This window comes from Talpa occidentalis, unplaced genomic scaffold, assembly GCF_014898055.3.
Source record: "Talpa occidentalis isolate TD23 unplaced genomic scaffold, MPIMG_talOcc4v2.1 talOcc4.11, whole genome shotgun sequence".
In the NCBI taxonomy this organism is placed as follows: domain Eukaryota; kingdom Metazoa; phylum Chordata; class Mammalia; order Eulipotyphla; family Talpidae; genus Talpa; species Talpa occidentalis.
In genome coordinates, this window is record NW_023601104.1 from 47182121 (window position 1) to 47204249 (window position 22129).

Consider the following 22129-nt stretch of genomic DNA (forward strand, 5'->3'; position numbering starts at 1 on the left):
TCTCCTGTGCTTCCTATGCTAGGGAAGGAATCCAAGACACCCAAGATATGTCTCTCTCCTTCACTCCATGTATATAATTCATCTTTAAGACTTGTTGGTTCAACTTCCTAATTATGTCTTAATCATTCATTCCCTTTTCTTTCATCTCTATCCCCACTACTCTGTTCATTAAGAATGTTGTGATGGCAGTTGCCTGAATCCCCTTCTCTAGTTTATCCCCAACCTTCCCCTGGAGTGATCTAAATTTCAAGTATCAGTATGTTGTTCATCTGCTCAATATCCACAAATGCCTCCCAATTACCTATCTTGTTAAAAAAAAAAAAAAAACTCCACGTTTTATTTCTTGCTACTTCTATTCTCTTTTAAAGCCTCAACTCAAATATAACCTTTCTGTAAAGGATTCTCAGACTCATTCAGTCACTGAGCAAATATTTATTGAGCTCAAACTTCATGTTATGCATGGACTTGCACCAGAAATAGAGCAGTGATATAATTCTGACCTTACAAAGTTTGCAGTGGCAGGAAGTAATAGTGAAGTGTGATGAATACTGTGAGGAACTAACAGACCATAAGACAAATAAAGTCCAGTGACCCCAACATTTAAGATGTGAGTAGAAGATGAAAGATGTTCAAAGAACTAGATAGTAAGGTGGAAAAGAATGTGACACTTTGGAAAGCCAAAGACTTTGAAAAACAAAATATTTTGAAAAGAATGATTATGAGTATCAAATCCTACCAAATTGTCAAGCAAGTGGGTCTGAAGATTATCTTAGAATTAAGTGGGAGAAATTGAAAGTAATATTGGTGGGATGATAAAGGCAAAAGCCATCATGGAGTTGAGTGTGTTGAGGGGTAAGAAGCAAAGAAAAGGAGACAGCAAACAAAGATTTAACTGTAGTAGAAAAAAGTGGATTTGATAGTTGAGAGAAATTTTAGGTTTGAAAGAAATTCCCCCCCAAAGTCCCATGCAATTTATGGGACCTTCATAATAATAGCAGTTAATGTCTTGCATTGTTTGGCCTTCTGTTGAGCATTAGAAAGCTGGACACACATCCTTTCATCTTTATATCTCCAACTGTTAGGCTCAGGTAGAAATAAACACTCAATAAATACTGGCTTAAAGGCTGAATTATCAAACAAATGATAAACTCTAATCCCAGTATGAGGTTCATTCTTCAGTTCCCATCCTCCTTGACTTGTCTCCATATTCCTGTCAACTCCTCTTCCTGATTTGTAGCCACAAGTGTCCCACAGATTTCAGAACCTTGGACCCTTGCTCTGTCCTGTGTGTGTTCTTCTAGCCACTCTTTTTTTTTTTTAACAGTTTTTTTTTTTTTAAGATTTATTTATTTATTTATTTATTTATTTATACAAGCACTGGGTACAGTCAGATGCGCGGGAGGGTGAGAGAATTCATCAGAGCCAGAGCAGGGAGCAGAACAGGCAGAAGGACCGAAGAACACTGCTGAGGGGAGCAGCGGGCGGCAGGAGAGGTCTGCGTGCCATGTGGGACACTGCAGAGCCTGCGGGCAGCTTTGAACCCAGCACTCAACCGCTGCGCCACCGGGGAGGCCCATAGCCACTCTTAATATTTTCAGCAGTTAAATCCCAAATCTGTCCCTCAACCTTATAATTTTACTTTCTAGCTTACTTTAGAGCCATCAATGACTGTTCCACCAACATCTCAAACATAACATACATGCAGTTGCATTCATCACTATTCTCAGTTTAAGGCAACCCGTGCAACTTCCCTACTAAGGCTTTTTATCAAAAAGGAGTATTTGAGGGCTGTTCTGAATGTTGTGCTCCTCTCCTTGTTTTTTCAAATACAGTCACACATGATAAGATTCAAGTATAGACCTTTCCATCTTCACAAAGGATAACCTTTCCTTTCCCCTCCAAAACAGGTTGTTACTTTATTATTTGCTCCAACAAACTGTATACCAGATGTTTGTGTGACAAATTACAACTCTGAATTCTTAGCCCAGTGTTTTGTCTGAGGAGCAGACAAGCTTAGACCTGGCTATCTACTGTAAAATAACCTACAACATTCAATTATTTGTAATTTTTATTCACTTTTCTCAGTCTTTGATACTCTGGAGTGGTTAAGGTCTTAGAGTTATGGGCTTATACTAAATGATCTTAACATATGCATACTCTATATTATAATACCTCTGCAAAAAATGTAGATAATGGGAATATTCTCTCGACTGAGCAATACAAAATATCCATTAGAAGTATTTGCTTTTTATATGTGTGGCACCAGTTTTTAATAGGCAAGTCTCATGCCCTCTATGATAGATAATATAAAGACAAGCAATCTTTCATATACAATGTGATTTTTTAAGGATAATTTAAGATCATTTAGAATCAGTCATTGATTTTATTTTAGTTAAATGTTACCTAAAGAATTTTTAATGTAATAACATAATTATCTTTAAAGTACTGTTTTGAAATTTTTCTCAGTTATCTCAGTGTATGTATATTTTTCAGATAATTCATATTTAGAGGACACCCTAAGAAATAATCAGTGTTCAGTGGGGTCTTCATTAATACTTTTAGTTTCACATGTACTAACATTTTGCACACTACTCTGATCAGTTCTATTTAAGGGGAAAAAACTTTCCTTCTATGCTGGTTAGTTTATCTGAGACAAAGATGGAGTTGGAAATATAAGAGATAAGCCTGTGAAAAATACAGGAGTCTAAGCTGTTTTTGAATGCACCGTATTAAAGGTACAAGACATGCTGATTATCCAGATCAAAGAATTTGGGAAGGGGGAGTGAGAGGCTAAAGCCACCCATTGGCAACCATTAACTTAGTCACAGAGTGGTTGTTCAGTTAACACTAGCTTATTTGAAATTTAGTTGACCAATAGCAGAGTTAAACATACACAAGGTCACATGCTGTCTGTTCTATATCACAAAGTACTTTCTGAGCACTTTCGATTTAAAGAAGGCAGTCTAGGCACAGTTCATGGACTGAACCAGGAAGAGAGTCCACAGCCCTTGCCCTGCAATCCATGATCCTAACACAGTGCTTTCTCTCTCTCCTCCCCTCCCCCTGCTCCAAAGCTTGATATGTGTTGAATACACTCAGTAGTTCTCAACATGTTTTTTCCTTACAGTTCTTTATTAGCAACATTCATTTAGGTTTTGGACTCTTGTCAAATGTAATGTGAATGGAGACCAGATGCCTTTTCTGAACTCAACAGAACAAGAGGAGAGTCACAGAGCCCATCTTGCCACAATCAAAACTAGTGCTTACAACAACACCCACTGTTGGTGACAGGCTGTGTGGAACAGGGCCAGTGCTGATCTAGCAGTATATGCCAGCTCAATGAGTCAGAAAAATGTTTCAGATGTGCCAGGTTGTTCAGAAATTCCCATCGGTTCCTGGGCAGAATAATTGTTGTGTTCCCCCAAGAGCTAGGAATCAAGATGAGAAGCAACGTCCTTTGGATGGTGTGTGTCATTCACATCCCTTGCTGGCAGCAGAGGACCACTGCTTTTAAAAGGGTACCACAGACTTGCATGAAGGACTACAAAGGCTAGGGCTGCTGGCAGCAATTCAGAAATACAAGGATAGGGGAGAATCAATTGTGGGAAGGAATTCAAGGCGGACAAAAGGATTAACAGCAAAAAGATGCAGGGTGTAGGGGGACAGATGATTATCGTTTGCTGTGGGTTTAGCAACACTGACATGTTTTTATGAATATTTACAAGAACATTTGGAAGCTGTTTCTTTTGCCCACACAGCTTCCACCCCCAGCCCTCTTGGTAGGAACTGCACCATATTTAATAAGACTGGGAGTGGGAGGGGGAACCAGGTTCTCCTTGCCTCTAGGTTGCCGTCACCTTGCCTAGTTGCCAAGATTCTGGGGGGCAAATATAAGTAAAGGGAAGTTGAAACGAGAGGCCAGGCCTCATTTTCTCTGCCTGTAATAATAAGAAGCCTGTTTATTAAAGAGAATGAGAAGTGAAAGAAATGGTTGTCAAAAGACATGAAAGCAATGAAGTGAGAGTCTCAGAAGAAAGATCTATTTTGATGCCAATGTTCTTGCCTTCTTCATTAAAGGAATTTACTCACATCTCAGAGTCAAATGAATTGTCAACAAAGTCACATCAATACTCAGTTCTTATGAGTGTACTGATAAATCATTCCCTGTCCTTCCTGACACTGGCTCTCACGCCTCAGTCCACTTCCTTCTACCATCACCTTCATCAAAAGAGCCTTTTTCTTCCTTGATTTCTGAAGTTTTTATCCCCTTCAGCATTTCTTCAAGTGTATTTTGAAGCAGAAGATAGCCGCAGTCAAGAGCGCACTCTCTGAAACTACACTGCCTGCATTCTATTCCAAACCCTATCATTCTTTTTTCCTAACCTCTTTACTTTTTCAATTATATTTTTTATCAAGGTAATGATTTACAGCACTGTACATGATTTAGGGGTATAGGTGTACACCTCTTCATGTGTATGTGGCCGTACCACACCTACCACTGAAGAACCAATAATCCTCTACCATAGTACATTGGACCCCCTTCCCTCCTTTAGGGCCCCATACTCCACCTTCCCCTCTAGTAGCCTCAATTCTATAATCAGATTTCTAGTGTTTGTTTTTGATTTAGTTTTGACTGTTCCTTTGTTTTATTTCTCTGTATTCACTCTCATATGAGTGAAATCATCTGGTATGTGTCTGTCTCCTTCTGACTGATTTTGCTCAGCATAATCCCCTCCAATTCTATCCATGTTGCTACAGGTGGTAAGAGTTCATCTTTTTCATAGCTGAGTTGTATTCCATGTGTGTGAGTAGGTGGGTGTGCACGCACACGTAATACCTCTTCTTTATCCTCACATATGTAGTTGGATACTTAGGTGGTGCTTAGAATTCAGCTGTTATGAATTCAGCTACAGTGAACATAGGTGTGTGCATTTCCTTTCAAACTAGTGTTTTTGTATTCTTTGCCTAGGTACTTAGGAGTGGAATTGCTGGGTCACATGGTAGATTTATGTTGAATATTTTGAGAAACCTCTGTACTATTTCTCATAGAGATGTAACCAGTCTACCATCCCACCAAAAGTGTATGAGGGCTCTGTTTTCTCCACACTATCCCCAATATTTGTTTCTAGTCTTTTAATATGTGCCATTCTTACAAATATAAGAATGGTATCATAGGTGGTATCACATTGTGAGGTTTGATTTGCATTTACTTCCCTAATGATAAGTGATGGTGAGCATTTTTTTCATGTGCCTGTCAGCTAGCTGTGTCTTCTTTTGGGAATCCCTTGTTTAGATCTTCTGTGCATTTTTTGATTGAGTTATAGTTTTCTTGTCATTGACTTGTATAAGTTCTTTGTAGATTGTAGATACTAGCCCCTTGTCAGATAATGTGCATATATTTTCTCCCATTCAGTACATAGTCTTTTCATTTTAATGACAGTTTATTTTTCAATACAGAAGCTTTTTAGTGTAGTGCAGTCCCATTTATTTTTGCTTTTGTTTCTCTTGCAGTTGGAGTCATTTTCCCAAAGACATCCCTGAAAGAAGTGTCTCAGTGCCATGCCTATGTTTTCTTCTATGTATTTTATGGTTTCACATCTGACATTTAATCCTTTAATCCATTTTGAGTTAATTCATGTATATGGTATAACATAGTGGTCTGGCTTGAGTCATTTACTTATGGCTGTCCAGTTTTCCCAATGCTGTTTGTTGAAGAGACGTTGCTTTCTCCATTATACACTCTTGACTTCTTTTGTCATAAATTAACTATCTGAGTAAGTGTGGGTTTATTTCTGGACTCTAAATTCTATTCCAATTGTCTGTGTGTCCATTTTTATTCCACTGCCATGCTGTTTTGATTACCATAGTATTATAGTATATCTTAAAATCTGGGCATGTGATACCACCTTTCTTTTTCATCAGGATTACTTGGGCTATTTGTTGTATTTTGGGGTTACATAAAAATTTCAGTAATTTTTCTATTTCTATGAAGAAATGCTGTTGAAACTTTGGTAGGGATTGCATTGAATCTGTATATTGCTTTGGGTAAGATTACCTTCTTAACAATGTAAATTCTACCAATTTATGAGCAAGGAATATCTTTCCATTAAAAAATCTCAATATATTGGGCCTCCCTGGTGGCACAAGGGGTTAAGCACCACACTATGAAGCCATCCACAGCCTCTGCAGCATGAGTTTGATACCTGGCCGGCCATGGAACAACCCACATGGCACGGCAGACCTCTCCTGACTCCCCCACTGCTCCCCTCAGCAGTATATTTCAGTCAGTCTACCTGTTCTGTTCCCCACTGTCTCCGGTGAATCCTCTCACCCCCCCCCCATATCTCTGACCTTTACCCCAGCTCTTGTATGCATAAATAAATAAATCTTTTTTAAAAAATCTCAATATAATATATTCACCTATAAAATGGAGCTGATAATAGATAAGAATCAATGAACTACACCAAGAAAAGAATTTGGCATAATATAGGGGCACAAAAAATGTTATGATTATTATTATCATTTTAACTGCTACTGCAGATTATCCTTAACTTTCATACACTAACAATATTGCATATGACCCATGCTTTCATACATCATACCCTGGTACTCCTAAAATGTTAATTTCAAACTTTCAAACATTAACTCACTCACCACAATGTCTAGTTTCTCTGCACACTTAATAACCAGCTACTAAAAGAGGACAGGACATTTTATTCTGTGGTAGTATTAACCATTGGGACCATATGTGGAATTGATGAATCATGTTAAGGTCTATTTTTGTTTTTATTTTTTTAAGACTATCCATGCTGTTCTCCATAGTGGCTGCACTAATTATATTCCCACCAGCAGTACACAAGGGCATCTTTTTTCTCCACACCCTCACCAACACTTCTTTTTACCAGTCTTTTTCATGTGAGCCATTCCCACAGGTATTAGATGATATCTCATTGTGGTTTTCATTTGCATATCCATAATAAGGAATAATGGTGAGCATTTTATCAGGTAGTTTTTGACCATTTGTGTGTCCTCTTTGGTAAACTGTCTATTCAGCTCTAATGCTCATTTTTTTAATTGTGTTATTTCTTTTGTTGTTGCTGTTGTTGTTGAGGTGCATGAGCTTTTTATATACCATGAATATTAAGTCCTTGTTATTTTCTTCCCCCATTCTGTAAGCTCTCTTTATATTCTGTTAATAGTTTCTTTTGCTGTGAAGAAAACTTTTAATTTGTTGCAGTCCTAATTGTTTATTTTTGCCTTTCCTAAAGGCATTGCTAATAATTATAGTATAACTTTTATGATTTCTGGTCCTACATTCAAGTCTTTTATATATTTTAAGTTTATTTTTGTATTCAGAATTAGCAAGATATTTAGTTTTATTATTTTGCATTTGGCTGTCCAGTTGCCCAACACCATTTGTTAGAGAGATTTTCCTTTCTTGATTATATGGTTATGGCTTCTTTGTCATAGATTAAGTATCAGTGTATGTTTTTTTTCTGGTTTTTTGATTCTATTCCATTTATATGTGTGTCTATTTTATTCCAGTACCTCACTGTTTTATTTACTAGCACTTGGTAATACAGTTTGAAGCCAAGTAACATGATGCCATTAATACCATATCTGTAATTTGCATAAAAAATGCAAAAACATTCATTTAAAGAGATTTATGCACCCCTTTGCTTATTGTAACATTATTTACAAGAACCACAAATAACCTAAGTGTCCATCAACTGATGAATGCCTAATGAAAATATGGTATATATCCACAATATAATACTCCTCAGCTATTTAAAAAAAATGAAATCTTATATCAAACTAAAAAGCTTCTGTAAGCAAAGGGTAACCAAAATGAAGATACCCCACTGAATGGGAGAAAATATTTGTATACCATACATCTCATAAGGAACCAATATTGAAGATCTACAAAGAGCTCACAAAACCCAACAATAACAATCAACCCAATCAAAACATGATCAGGAGAACTAAATGGATACTTCTCAAAAAAGTAGCGCAAATCACCAACAAGCATATGAAAAAATGTTCATCATCACTTATTATTAGGGAAATGCAAATCAAAACCACAATGAGATACTACTTCATACCAGTGAGAATGGCCCATATTAGAGAAAGGAAAAAAAACAGAAACAAGTATTGGCAGGGATGTAGAGGAAAAAAAGAGCCTTCTTACACTGATGGTGGGGCTCTGCTTGAGCCACCATGAATGGTGTGTAGAGGTTACTCACAACACTGGAAATGGACCTACCATACATCCTGGCTATTCCACTCCTAGGAAGCTACACAACAAACACAAAAACACTAATTCAAAAGGAAGCCTGCACTCCTATGTTTATAATAGCCAAGCTATTTACAACAGTATTACAAAATCCAAGAGATGGAAACAATCTAAATGCCCCAAAACAGATGAATGGATCAAGAAGGTGCTGTAATTATACACAATGGAATGCTAGTGGTCAAAAAAAGATAGTCAAGCTATTTGCAACAAAATGGAATAATTGGAAGGGTTGACTCTAAGTAAAAAGTTGATCATAGATATCAGGCATCCAGGAGGGAAAGGAGAGGGGTGAAAATAGATGGGGGGGTGGGGAAGAGGGAGAGCGCCCATAATCCTACCATGTGGAACAACATGGATAGACCTAGAAGGCATTATGTTTAGTGAAATGAGCCAGACAGAGAAAGGTAAATACTCTGATTTCATTCATATATGGTATATAGAGAAAACAAACAAACAGATGAACTCAATTTAAAAATATAAACTTTTGGATTATAAGACCAATTAGTGGTTGACAGACATGATGAACGAAAGGGTTGGGTAAATGAGGTAAAAGAGCAAGTGTGGTGAAATATACAATTGGACTGTTAGCGGTGAACTCAATATAGTCTATACATGTACTGATTTTCAATGTTGTACACCTGAAACATATAATATTTATAAAACTGTTACTTTAATTAAAAAGAATTGAGCTCTATTTTCTCTCAATAGTGTTTTGTAGTTTTCAGTGGTCATTGTGCAAATTTTGTCAAATTTATGCCTCAGTGTTTCATATCTCTAATGCTACAATAAGAGGCAATTCCATGTTCATTTCATTTATGATCATTTACTTCTAGTAGATAGAAACAGAATTGTTTTTATATATTAACTTTTTATCTTACAATCTTTCTACTAGCTTTTTTATCAGTTCCATAGGATTTTGAATATGAATCATCATGTCATCTGTGAATACAGTTTTACTTCTCCCTTTTTAATTTGCATGTCTTTTCCCCCCTTAAGTTATTGTACTGACTAGAATTCCTGGTTCAGTGTTAAAAAGAACCAGTAAGAGGGCTGGGAATTTTAATTTAGATAGAACTTACAAGCTAGGAATTTTTCCAAATGTAAACTACTTAAAGGGGGCTGGAGAATCACAAATATGGCACCCATTCTTGGAGAGATGGGCAAAGAACAATGGAAGGAGAGTGAAAAAAACCAAAATAGTACAAAACATGTCCTCTAAATTGTTACCCACTTTGGGTCTTTTAACAGTAGATTAAGTAAATGGACCCAGTTAAGTGTTAAAAATATTTATCCTAAAGATAGGAAAGTAAACTGAACCACACACGTGAATTTACTCTTCCTTAGGAAAATTTAATATGTTTTTTAGGCATTTATGATAATGACTATTGATTCACTTTTTTACTTCTAATTAGATGACAATGAACAGTTTTCATTTTGTGCATAGAGAAAATAGCAGTGATTCATAGAATATTTACTATGTGTACATTTATATACATGTATGTATGTGTGTGTGTATGTATGTATATATACACATGTATATCATTCTTTGTCTGGTTTATCATTAGTCCAAGCCATTTTCATTAATCAGTAGCTTAATTCTTGCTATAGGCTCTATTTTGACTTATTTATATAACAATTTGATGCTAATTTTTTACCTTTTTAATATGCTGATAACCAAACCATTTTACATGGCTTTTATGGAAGCTAGATGAGTCATTCAATTCATTTTGATTTTGTTTGCATACTTGTTAGCTAACACATAAGTTTTGATTACAAATAACATATTTTGTGTAAAACAAAAAGAATTTTATCCATTGATTCATTGATAAACATACCATGCCAGTACATTCATTTAAGTTAGTGATTAGAGTTAGGTGAATAATAAAGTCAGAGCTAATATATGTGTTAACATGAAAAAACAAGAAAGGAGGAAATTGTCATGTATCTTGTCTAATTCACCCAAAATAATATTTTTAAATTTGCACCTACTAAATGGAACTACAATCTGGAAAAATGAGCCCAAAGGAGTTCAGTGTCTAAGCTTCTGATATTCAAACTGGCCAAAGCATATGAGAAAATTGGAGATTCACCAACGACATACAAGCCAGAACAGGTTGATCATGACTGTACTCCTCAGTGCTACAAGTGCACATACACTGTTTCTATGTAGTTTAACATTCTGATTAAAAATTTGTGTTGTTAATGGCTCCACCTCATAATATCCACAGAGAAGCCTTGATAGTGAGCAAATGATCAAAATCAACGTCAATGTGCAAAATAATTTAAGTCAAAATACACATGACCCAAGCCTTTTAGTCGGTAATGAGTTGTTTTAATCATTCCAAATTATACTTTAAAAAGTTATTCAAAATTCTGAGTGAATAAAATACCTTTTTCTTTCAAAATCTTTCTGATTTTGAAATTAGCTTGTCAAGGCCAAAATGATATATCATTACACACCTCCAGTATGACTGCTTTTCAAATACAAAATGCCTATAACAAAAATCGGATCTCCCTGATTAAATTAATACTAGGCTTTTGTGGAGAAAAATTTTTTAATAAAAGACATATTTTAAAATATAGTCACTTGCATCAAGCCAGACATTTTCTTTAAAATCAACACATTTCAAATAAAAGTATTCAAGTTTTATGTTCCTAAATGCAAATGAGTTTGGGTTTTTTTTATGTTATAGTTGTGCTCCCAAATTATAGGTGCATGAACATTGACCAGTTTAAAGGGTGATCCTAGACAAAACATTCATTATAGTCTCAGTGGTACTAAAAATAGGAAAGCAGTGTTCCTACTGACATTGAATCTTTGTCTAAACTACAATAGCCATGGGCATTCTAAGAATGTATTTCCCCAAGGTGGGGGAAACAGAAAATAGCTTGTCCTGGTCCTAATTGGCCTTGATCAAATCAAGTCTCTTACTTCTGCTGCTGCCCCAGCACAGTGCTTTATGCAGTCACAACTATTCATTAAGCAGACAGTCCTAGAGATAATTTTGTTGTAGTTATTTTATTTACCATATAAAGATAATGTAGGAAATAATAAGCACAATACAAAAAAATCAAAAAAGAATTGTGGAGGGAACCAGCTGATGAAGAAGTTTATTACAAAGTCTAGAAAAATACAAGTGCATACTCCTTAATATTAATTTTACATTTTAAGCGGTTTTCATTATGATACCTTAAAAAAGAAAACAATATGCGAACTATGTGCCTTTTTGTAAATCAAACTCTTCATGGGCAGGGGATGTTCACACCAAGAGCAGGAGTTTTATAAGCTAACAGAGAGAAAGAAAATAATAAGTATCCACAATCCTCTCACCAGAGATGACACTTGAGCTGGTTAATTTCTGTTTGCACTTCAGGGTCCAGTCTGCACAGTTCTCTGCCTTGTTCTGTACACCAGAGAAGACTGATTTCTAGGGATTGCATTTCCAGCTCACATACGGTGTGTCTTGAAGGAGATCAGAACAGGAAAAGAGCTTGGTAAGATCTTCCACAGCTTCAACTCTCTTCACTTTGGCGATTGTTTGCTGCTCTTACCTGACTAGGGCCTAGGCTTGGTAACACTGCCTTCTGTTGCTGGGCACCTTACCACCCCCTCTTAGCTCCTGTAACTCTGCCCACACCCCAGGAATTGTTCCTTCTTTTCTTCTTTCTATTCTTCATACTATTGGGTATCCTAATCTACCAGGAAGGTTGTTGTTTACATTTGTTATATTTCCATTCAGTGTTTTAAACATAGTCATTTAATCTGTTTTACACAGTATAATTCCCCCCATATTATTGAAAACTTTTTACAACTATCATGTATGCAACCTAATTCACTTCTTGTTGAACTACCCGTTTTCAATAACATAAATAATGCTGTAAAAACATCTTTGGTTTTAAATTATTGTTTGGATGCCTGATTCTTTCTGTGGGATGAATTCTTAGAATTTAATCACTGGATCAGAATGAGAAAACCTTCAAAAATTCTTGTTTTTACAGTTACCAACATAAGTACTCACCATGCCACATCTTTGACAGCACTGAGTATTAATACTTTTCATCTTTATTGATCTTATAAATGAAAAGGCATCTGTTTTTTCCACTTTTGTATTACTTTTATAAGGAGATATATATATTTTAGCAGTGGTTAATCTTTTCCTTTTTGTAAATAGTCTTGCTTGTATTCTTTGTTGTTTAAAATGCTTTATTTTGGAAATTTTTGAATATATTAAAAATGTAGAAACTGCTATGAAAAGTCTCCATGAATATATTACCCAGCTCTAGCAATCATCATTTACAATGCCTTTAGAAAATTCTTAGACAAAAAGGTGAAAAGCACAGACCAGGATTCTATAAAAAGTAATGTTTCCCCATTTCTGATGCCCAGACCCCAAAGCTGCTCACTCTCCATAAAATAGGCTGCTTTATAGACCACTCCCAGTTAATTCCCAACAGCCCTTGTTGCGTCAATAAGGTGCTCATATATAATTCATTCAAGGCAACCTGCTACCTAGGTGCCAAATCTAGGCTCAGCAATGAGGTCAAGATTTCTTTACTAAAGAGAACCAGGTTTTAAAGCAGAAACTGATTACTTTGCTCTGCTGCAGAATGCAGTGCAGGTAGGGTTACTAAAAAATGTCTTTTACCCCCTTTTTAATCTGAGTATGAAAAACAAAATTTGATCAGGAACTGAGACCCACAACTACTACACACCCCTCGAGCAATCCCTACCCTACCCTATATAGTACTGATGATAAAGGAAGAGGGTAGGGACAGGTCAGAAGAATAAAAAGCCACCCAATGGTGTCCTGGCTGGTCCTTGCCCTCCAGGTGGAGGCTGACAGCTTCTCAGGTGACTATAGAAGGTACTAGGCAGTAGAAATGGTGGGGAGCCAAGAGGGAAAAGAAAACTCTGGTTGAAAGGACTTTTTCCCTGTACCCCAGAGAGGAAGATATATCACAAGAATCAAATGGCCAACCAGACCCAGTAGTTCTCAGGTAAGGCCAGACTGAATGGAAAACTTTCTGATGCTAATTCTCTTTTCTTCGGATTCTTCTTTCCTCAGAGGGGAGAGAAGTGACCCCCAGGAGAGACAGAACTCACCAGATTCATTTACCTTGCCAGTTTTACTTATGACTTGTCTAATATACAATAACGAGACCATGAATCCTGTGAGGAGGATGGGAGGGGATCAGAATTTTTGGAAGCTACTAATGGAAACAGGCTAGAATGCTCTCCCCGAGGGCCTCAAGTTCAGGCTTGGGCAACCATTTCTCATTTTCTCCCCTGTGTCATCTTGGGCAATTACTTGGAAACCCACACCTCATAGGATGGTAAGGAGGGCTCAAGGAGAAAGTGCAAGTATTGTAACTGGCACAGGACCTAGGATGTAGGAATTGCTCCATAAATTGAAGCAGTTACCTGCTGTTTTATTGAACACAGAATTTATTCTTTGTACACAGACCTGGGATTTTCTTGTGTAGTCTGTTAGTTAGATACAGATGAACTGTTAGTGTTGATGTGAATGCTACTTTTCTTACCATTTCTGAAAAGGAGTGGAAATAAATCCAACAAAATACTCACTTACTCACACTTTATCACACTGGTCAGGCTATAATGGATGTCTCTTTCCCCCAGATGTGACCTTGAACTCTGAATCCCTGACTGGTGGCTTCTAGGCTCATACAAACAGAGAGGGAGGCAGAGCGGAGCATGAGGTCCAAAGCCTTTCCCAGATGGAAACAAGGTTGAAAGATTGTGACAATGCGAGGGAACAACTGGGAAAAATTCTATGACAACAGTTGTTTGCAAGGCTGTTTTATATAGAGACATTAGAGGTCCTGTATCCTTTGTTCCAACCTTTGCCTGCAGAAGGCAGAAGACCACCACAGTGTACAGCTGCTTGGAGGTAGTGATATTGGAGCAATCATAGAATGGCCTGTGAGTAGGCAGGTGCACTTGTGGTTTAGCACAATAACACTGTATTATTTTTTTATAATCCTAAGGGTAGATGGGCAGCTCTGCTAGTCTCTCTGGGGCTCACTCATGTGGCTTCAGCTAGTTTTATTCTATAGTCAGGCATAAGTTGCCTTAGAGTACATCCCAGGAATCTGTTTTAGTCAATTATCCAGGTAATGCTTATGTATACTAATGTTGGAAAAGTAGTGGCATTAGAACAAATGGATTTGAAGCACAATAAAACACATTTATGACCCAGTTTTCTTATCAGAAAAAAAATGCTAATAATATCTGCCTTGCCTACTTCAGCAGCCTGTTTTGAATATCAAGAGAAAATGTTGCATAGAAAAGCAGGCAATAAGATAATGATGACTATGGTAATGTCCACGATCACAAAATTTATTAGTAATAGAATCAAGACCAAAACAGCTGGCTTCCTGGTCTTAAACCTTTTCAAGGACAATCAGAATTGGATTAGCAGCTTTTCAGTATTTTCCAGATCTTCAGAACTACAGCAAACTGCAGTACTGATTACAAAGAACAAATAGTGGTATGTGATGCACTCCCAATAAAACAAAGAGCCCCTTTCCTCTCTTCTCTCATTTCTCAGTGGCACAGATCCCTCCATCCCCTAAACAAGCTCACCCATCAGGGCATGGTCGTCTTCCCTTCTTCATGGGAAAGAATTATTGAGTGGGAAGTGTTCAGGATGAGTGAGTGTTACTGGGGAGTGGGAGGTGGAGTGACAATCCTGGCCTAGATTGTGTTTTTCAAGTTTGATGCATGTCAGTGGAATGGCATCTACAGCCTGCTGAAGCTTTTGGAGAGTCAGAATTTGAGAGCTGGTGGGTGAGAAATTGCAATCTCTTCCTGATTATTCACCTCCTCCAACCTATATTTTTAATTCACCCACTCTTAATTCTAATCTTCCCTCCAAGAAATTTTCTAAAACTCAAAAGCCTGTTTTATCAGCTTCTTCAGCCTTCCTCAAACTCAGTTTAATGTAGAAAGAAGGTAGTAAAGTCTAGATAACCCCCTTTTCCTATTTAATTATAAACCCAGTTTTCCACCAAGTTGACAGGGGGAAAAAAAGAGATGTATCTAGGCATTTTTAAAAAACAACTCAACTTATAAAAAAAGAGGTAGCACAGACTTCTGGGTCCAAAGCCCAACACCATCCCTTACTGACCTTGAACACAACTCTCTTCTTCATTTACTATTCTGTGAAATGAGGTAATGATGTCATGTGGGTTATATCATGTAAAGATGTCATGTGGGTTATATGATGTAAAGACCTTAGAACATGCAGCTACCATTATAGATTTTGCCACATCTTACTTGTCCATACTAGATTACCACAAGTACCTATCAAGTCTCCTTCCCTTAGTCCTTCCTTGTATCTGATTCATCCTCCCATGATGCCCTTTTCAATCATCATTAAGTTTCCCTTCTCCTACCTTAAGGAATATATTACCTATTACACAAACTCTATACTTCTTGGCTTAGCATTGAAGACACTTCTCAACAGTTCCTTCCAACTCTTTTCAACCACATTACCCAATATGTCTATAAGAGGGTTTCTTAGGGCCTCCCCAGTGGTGCAGCAGGTTGAGCGCCACGCTGTGAAGCTATCCACAGCCTCTGCAGTGTGGGTTCGATCGCGGCTGGCCAGGGAAATACCCACATGGTGCGGCAGACCTCTCCTGCCTTGCCTGTTGCTCCCCTCCACTCTGTCTGCCTGTTCTGCTCCCCGCTCTGTCTCTGGTGAATTCTCTCACCCTCCCACGCCTCTGGCTTCTACCCCAGTTCTTGTATAAATAATCTTTAAAAAAAAAAAAGAGGGTTTCCTACCCACAGCAATAGTAACATTTGTCATGGGAAGCCATCCTGTACATTGTATGATGTTTAGCATCTAGATACCTGTAGCAACCTTTCAGTCATGAAACCACAAATGTCTCCAAAAATTGTTGAATATCCCCTGGCAGATAAAAAGGCCTCCCAGTTGAGAACCCATCACAGTCAGTAAAAGTCCTTTTAAGAATTTATTTGATTAAATTGGACCCATTCAAATAATCCAGGATAATCTCTCCATCTCAAGATTCTTAACCTTAATCACACTTGCCAATTTTCTTTTGCCATATAAGATAACATATTCACAGGCTCCAGAGATTAGAGACAATTAAGTTAAAATAAACAACCCATTGTTCTGCCTACTACAAAAAGTAAAAAAAAAAATGTGAATAATAGGTAAACCTGGATTATATTCACATTAATAATGTAATGTGAATTTCTGAACACATTTTCTCCCTCATCCTTTAGCTGAGCAGCACGATAACTCTTCATCCTCTGGACTTTCGGATGTTAACTGAATTTCTATAGACTTTTATGACCATCTGCTTTACTGACCAAGATATTTCATGACTTCACACTCTCTTCTCTGGCTTAGAATAATCAATATTTGAAACAGATGGGATGAAATCTTTTGAAGTTTTTTCATAAGTTTAGCAAAGGAAGTTAGAAAAATCTAGCAAACTTGTAATGCTACCTCCATATTAAGTATTAATATGTACACTATCTTTATATTAAGTATACATACCAGTAAGTGTTCTGATTACTTATATAAGTATACAAGAGGGTGGGAATGGTATGGGGACTATAACCAAGATGAAAGTGCATACATTGTACAAAAATGAAAAATGATATTAAAAATACATAAAATGATAATAAAAAAGTGTATAATAGGTGTTTAACTAAAAGTGGGCAATGAGCTTCGCTTAAGCACTAGTGCCTTAGAGATGACTGACAGCAGGGGAGGCAGGGCCACCACATAATGTGGTTTATCTTCAGCGCAAGGTACCCATGCTTTAACTCCAGTCCATTATCTTAGGACTAGCTATCCAGAAGAAGGGACCTTTTTTTAGATTTGCATAAAGGTGTCATATGAGATAATGGTGACCTGAACTGAATGGCATTTAGGAGGGATAAAATGAGCCCTTGGCAACTGTGTACAGGGGCACAGTTAATCATAGCTAGGACACTTGGAGAAGCTACACATATACTATCCAAATTACTCTAGTTCCCTGCTGGAAGAATATGGAACAGCCGGTAGAACAATATAGCCCCTACCCATAGCTATATAGCTGGAAATATGGCTAGGGCAAAGGCAAGTTCTGAAAAAGTCTCCAGCCTACCATGGTCTCTACCTTAGCATCTATCCTCCCATTCTATGGTTTGCCAGATATACCATGAATTGTTCATTGTAACTCTATGGTTGTCTTACCAACCAATATAGAGCATTACATACAGCAGCTTTTCTATCAGAGATACAAAAAATACTGGCTTAAATGAGAAGTGCCTCCCCAAGTTAGACTTCTGTCAAAGTAGACCTTACTTAAATCAATTATTGCTAAGCATCTCATCTTATTTAATATCAAAATATATTTGACTAATCTTAATATCAGCCAGTATGTAATTATACCAAGCCATCAAGTCCAGAGACATAGTTTAATAAATAATTTGTTGATATTATGATATATGATAATATAATGTTACTATGCTTCCAGACATTATGGCTACCCTGTAGATAAGTAGATAGAGAGGGAGAGAAAACGGGGGAGGGGGACAAAATAAGGCATTAGAAATCACCCAGCATAACCTTATATACAAAGATAAAATTCATCATCATCAAAAGAATTCTTTGAGATGCTTTTTGTTAAGCCCACAATTTGCTTGTTCCCATGCAAAAATGCACTATTCAAACACTGACAAACAATATCTAAGAATCCCTAGTAGAGATAATGCTATACCATTGGCTTGTCATTCATTTTAAGGACTTTTTATTGTAGAATAGGAAAGATCTGATAGAAATGATTATGGTTCTGTAGAAATATATATTTCAGTAAAATCACACATTTCTACAGATCCATACACTGAATGTCTGTTTCTTTTAGAAAATCAAATACAAATAAATGTTGTTGGAAAGAAATGTTATTGGAATTCATTTCCAAAATCTTTCTTTTCCTTTTGTATACATCTTAGAAAAAAGGAAATGAAATCTTTTACAGAGCAGTGAAGTGAGAGTTTATTCTACAACACTAAGATTTTGAGTAAAAGTACATTTTAGCTCAGTATGCGGTGGATAAATATGCAGGTCACAGATTGCCCACAGTTTACCTGATTAGGATTTACATGTTCCTATCAGTTTCTCCTCATTTATTTTGAGCATATCTCTATATATAATTCCACTATTCTCTGAATTTTCCAACCACCATGTCTTTGTACAGACTCTCCTCACTCTCTAGATCCTCCTTAACCCTTTATCCATCTGACAAGCTCACATTCATTAATTTAGTCCCAGAAAAATGCTGTCTCTTCTTATTTCCCTGGCCACACTCTCCTCATTCTCCCTCCTGTGACTGCAGAACTACTAACTTTCAATTCCTGTTTCCAAAGCATTTATATTGCCTGTATCTTGATGACAGCACCTATCACAATGAGTTGTTATTTGTGTGTATGTACATAGGCCACTCACCTCTAGGCAGAGCTTCTTTTTTTTTTTTTTTTTTTTTGCTTTTAATCCTTTTATTTATTTATTTATTTATTTTTTAATAATAAATTTTATTTTTATATTCCCCATACAATTGCAGCCCCCCCATTCTGACCCCAATCCCTCCCCTCCCACCCCGCCCCCCTAAAAGTGTCTCTGGTTCGTAGTTTTTTGTTGATTTTGATTTTCACTTTCTTATAGTTATTCGTTTTCCTGGTCCCTTATTTAAGTTTTCTAGATTCCTGCTATGAGTGAGACCATCCGGTATTTTTCTTTTTCTTTTTGGCTTATTTCGCTGAGCATGATCCCTTCCAGTGCCATCCATGTTGCTGCAAATTGCATGTGTTTATCTTTTTTGAATGCTGAGTAATATTCCATGGTATATATGTACACATCTTCTTGATCCAGTCATCTATTTTTGGGCATTTGGGCTGTTTCCAGCTTAACTATTGTAAACAGTGCTGCTATAAACATAGGGGTGCAGGTGTTCTTTGGAATTGATGTTTCTGTGTCCTTTGGGTAAATACCTAGGAGTGGAAATGCTGGATCATATGGAAGCTCTATGTTTAGTAGGTCCAGAAATCTCCACACAGCTCTCCACAGTGGTTGGACCAGTTTGCACTCCCACCAACAGTGCAGAAGAGTTCCTTTTTCTCCACACCCTCGCCAACATTTGTTGTTGCTAGTTTTTTTAATATGTGCCATTCTCACTGGTGTAAGATGGTATCTCATGGTAGTTTTGATTTGCATTTCCCTGATGACAAGTGATGTTGAACATTTTTTCATATGCCTGTTGGCCATTTGCATTTCCTCTTCAGAGAAGTTTCTTTTTAGCTCTTCTGCCCATTTTTTGACTGGATTCTTTTTTTGTTGTTGTTAAGTCTCATCAGCTCTTTGCAGATTTTTGTGATCAGTCCTTTATCATTAGTGTTGGGTACAAAAATGTTCTCCCAGGTGGTGGGGTTTCTCTTTGTTTTTGTTATTGTCTCTTTTGCTGTGCAGAAGCTCTTTAATTTGATGTAGTCCCAGCTGTTTATCTTCGCCTTCACTATCGCTGCTTTGGGTGATGTGTCTGTAAAGATGTCTTTGATGTGCAAATCACGTAGTGTTTCGCCTATATTTCCTTCTATATATTTTATGGTTTCAGGTCTTATGTCTAGTTCTTTAATCCATTTTGAGTTGATTTTTGTGTATGGTGTGAGGTAGTGGTCAAGCTTCATTCTTTTGCATGTAGCGACCCAGTTTTCCCAGCACCATTTATTGAACAAACTTTCTTTGCTCCAATGCATAGTCTTTGCTCCTTTGTCAAAGATTAGTTGACCATAAATCTGTGGGTTTATTTCTGGATTTTCTATTCGATTCCATTGGTCTGTATGTCTGTTCTTGTTCCAATACCATGCAGTTTTGATGATTATGGCTTTGTAGTATAGTTTGAAGTCTGGGAGTGTGATGCCTCCATTCCCTTCTTTTTTTTTCAGGAGAGCTTTGGCTATTCGGGGTTTTTTGTGATTCCATATGAATTTCATCAATAATTGTTCTATTTCTTTGAAGAATGACATTGAAATTTTGATTGGAATAGCATTGAATCTGTATATTGCTTTTGGAAGGATGGCCATTTTAATTATGTTTATTCTTCCAATCCATGAGCAGGGATGTCTTTCCATTTCTTTGTGTCTTCTTCTATTTCTTTTAACAGTGTTTTATAGTTTTCTTTGTATAGGTCCTTTACCTTTTTGTTAGATTTATTCCCAAATATTTGATTTTTTTGTTTCAATAAAAAAAGGGATGGTTTTTTTGATTTCTTCTTCTTCAGATTTATTGTTTGTGTATAGGAAGGCTACTGACTTTTGCGTGTTGATTTTGTATCCTGCCACTTTACTGAACTGATTGATGAGTTGAATTAGTTTTTCTGTGGACTTTTTGGGGTTCTCTATGTATATTATCATATCATCTGCAAATAGTGATAGTTTAACTTCTTCTTTTCCTATTTGGATTCCTTGGATGTCTTTCTCTTGTCTTATTGCTCTGGCTAGGACTTCCGGTATTATATTGAAAAGCAGTGGTGAGAGTGGACATCCTTGTCTTGTTCCAGATCTTAATGGAATTGCTTTCAGCTTTTCACCATTGAGAATGATACTGGCTGTTGGCTTCTCATAGATGGCCTTTATGATGTTGAGGTATGTTCCTTGTATCCCAAGAGTTTCAAGGGCTTTTATCATGAATGGGTGTTGCACTTTGTCGAAAGCTTTCTCAGCATCTATTGATATTATCATATGGTTTTTATATTTCTTTTTGTTGATGTGTTGGATAACGTTGATTGATTTTCAGATGTTAAACCATCCTTGTGTCCCTGGAATGAATCCTACTTGGTCGTGGTGAATTATCTTATGGATGCATTGTTGGATTCTGATAGCTAAAATTTTATTGAGGATTTTTGCATCAGTGTTCATTAGGGAGATTGGCCTGTAGTTTTCCTTTTTTGTGTTGTCCTTGTTTGGTTTTGGTATTAGTGTAATGTTGGCTTCATAGAACGTGTTTGGTATTGTCCCTTCCTTCTCAATTTTTTGGAAGAGTTTGTGAAGGATAGGCACTAATTCATCTCTGAATGTTTGGTAGAATTCATTTGTAAATCCATCAGGTCCCGGGCTTTTGTTTTTGGGGAGTTTTTTGATTACCATTTCAATTTCGCTGCTTGTAATTGGTCTGTTTAGGTGTTCTATTTCTTCTTTATCTAGCTTTGGGTGATTGTAGAGTTGTAGGAATTTGTCCATCTCCTCTAGATTGTTAAACTTGTTTCCATATAACTGTTCATAGTAGTTACTGATTATTCTTTTGATTTCTTCTGTGTCCGTTGTGATTTCTCCTCTTTCATTGATGATCCTGTTTATTTGTGCTTTCTCCCTTTTTTCCTTTGTGAGCCTGGCTAGGGGTTTGTCTATTTTATTGATTTTTTCAAAGAACCAGCTCTTGGTTTCATTGATCTTTTGGATTGTTTTTTTAGTTTCAATTTCATTTATTTCTGCTTTTGTTTTTATTATTTCTTTTCTTCTACTGGTTTTGGGGTTTTTTTGTTGTTCTTTTTCTAGATGTTTGAGCTTCGAGATTAGGTTGTTTTCTTTGAGTTCTTTCTTGTTTCTTGATGTGAGCTTCTATTGCTATATATTTTCCTCTTATTACTGCTTTTGCTGCATCCCATACATTTAGGATATTGGTGTCCTCCTTGTCGTTCAATTCAAAGAATTTTTTAATTTCTTCTTTGATCTCCTCATTAGTCCAGTGGTCTCCAGTAGTGTGGTTTTTAATCTCCATGAGGTAGGAAAGTTCCTTGCCT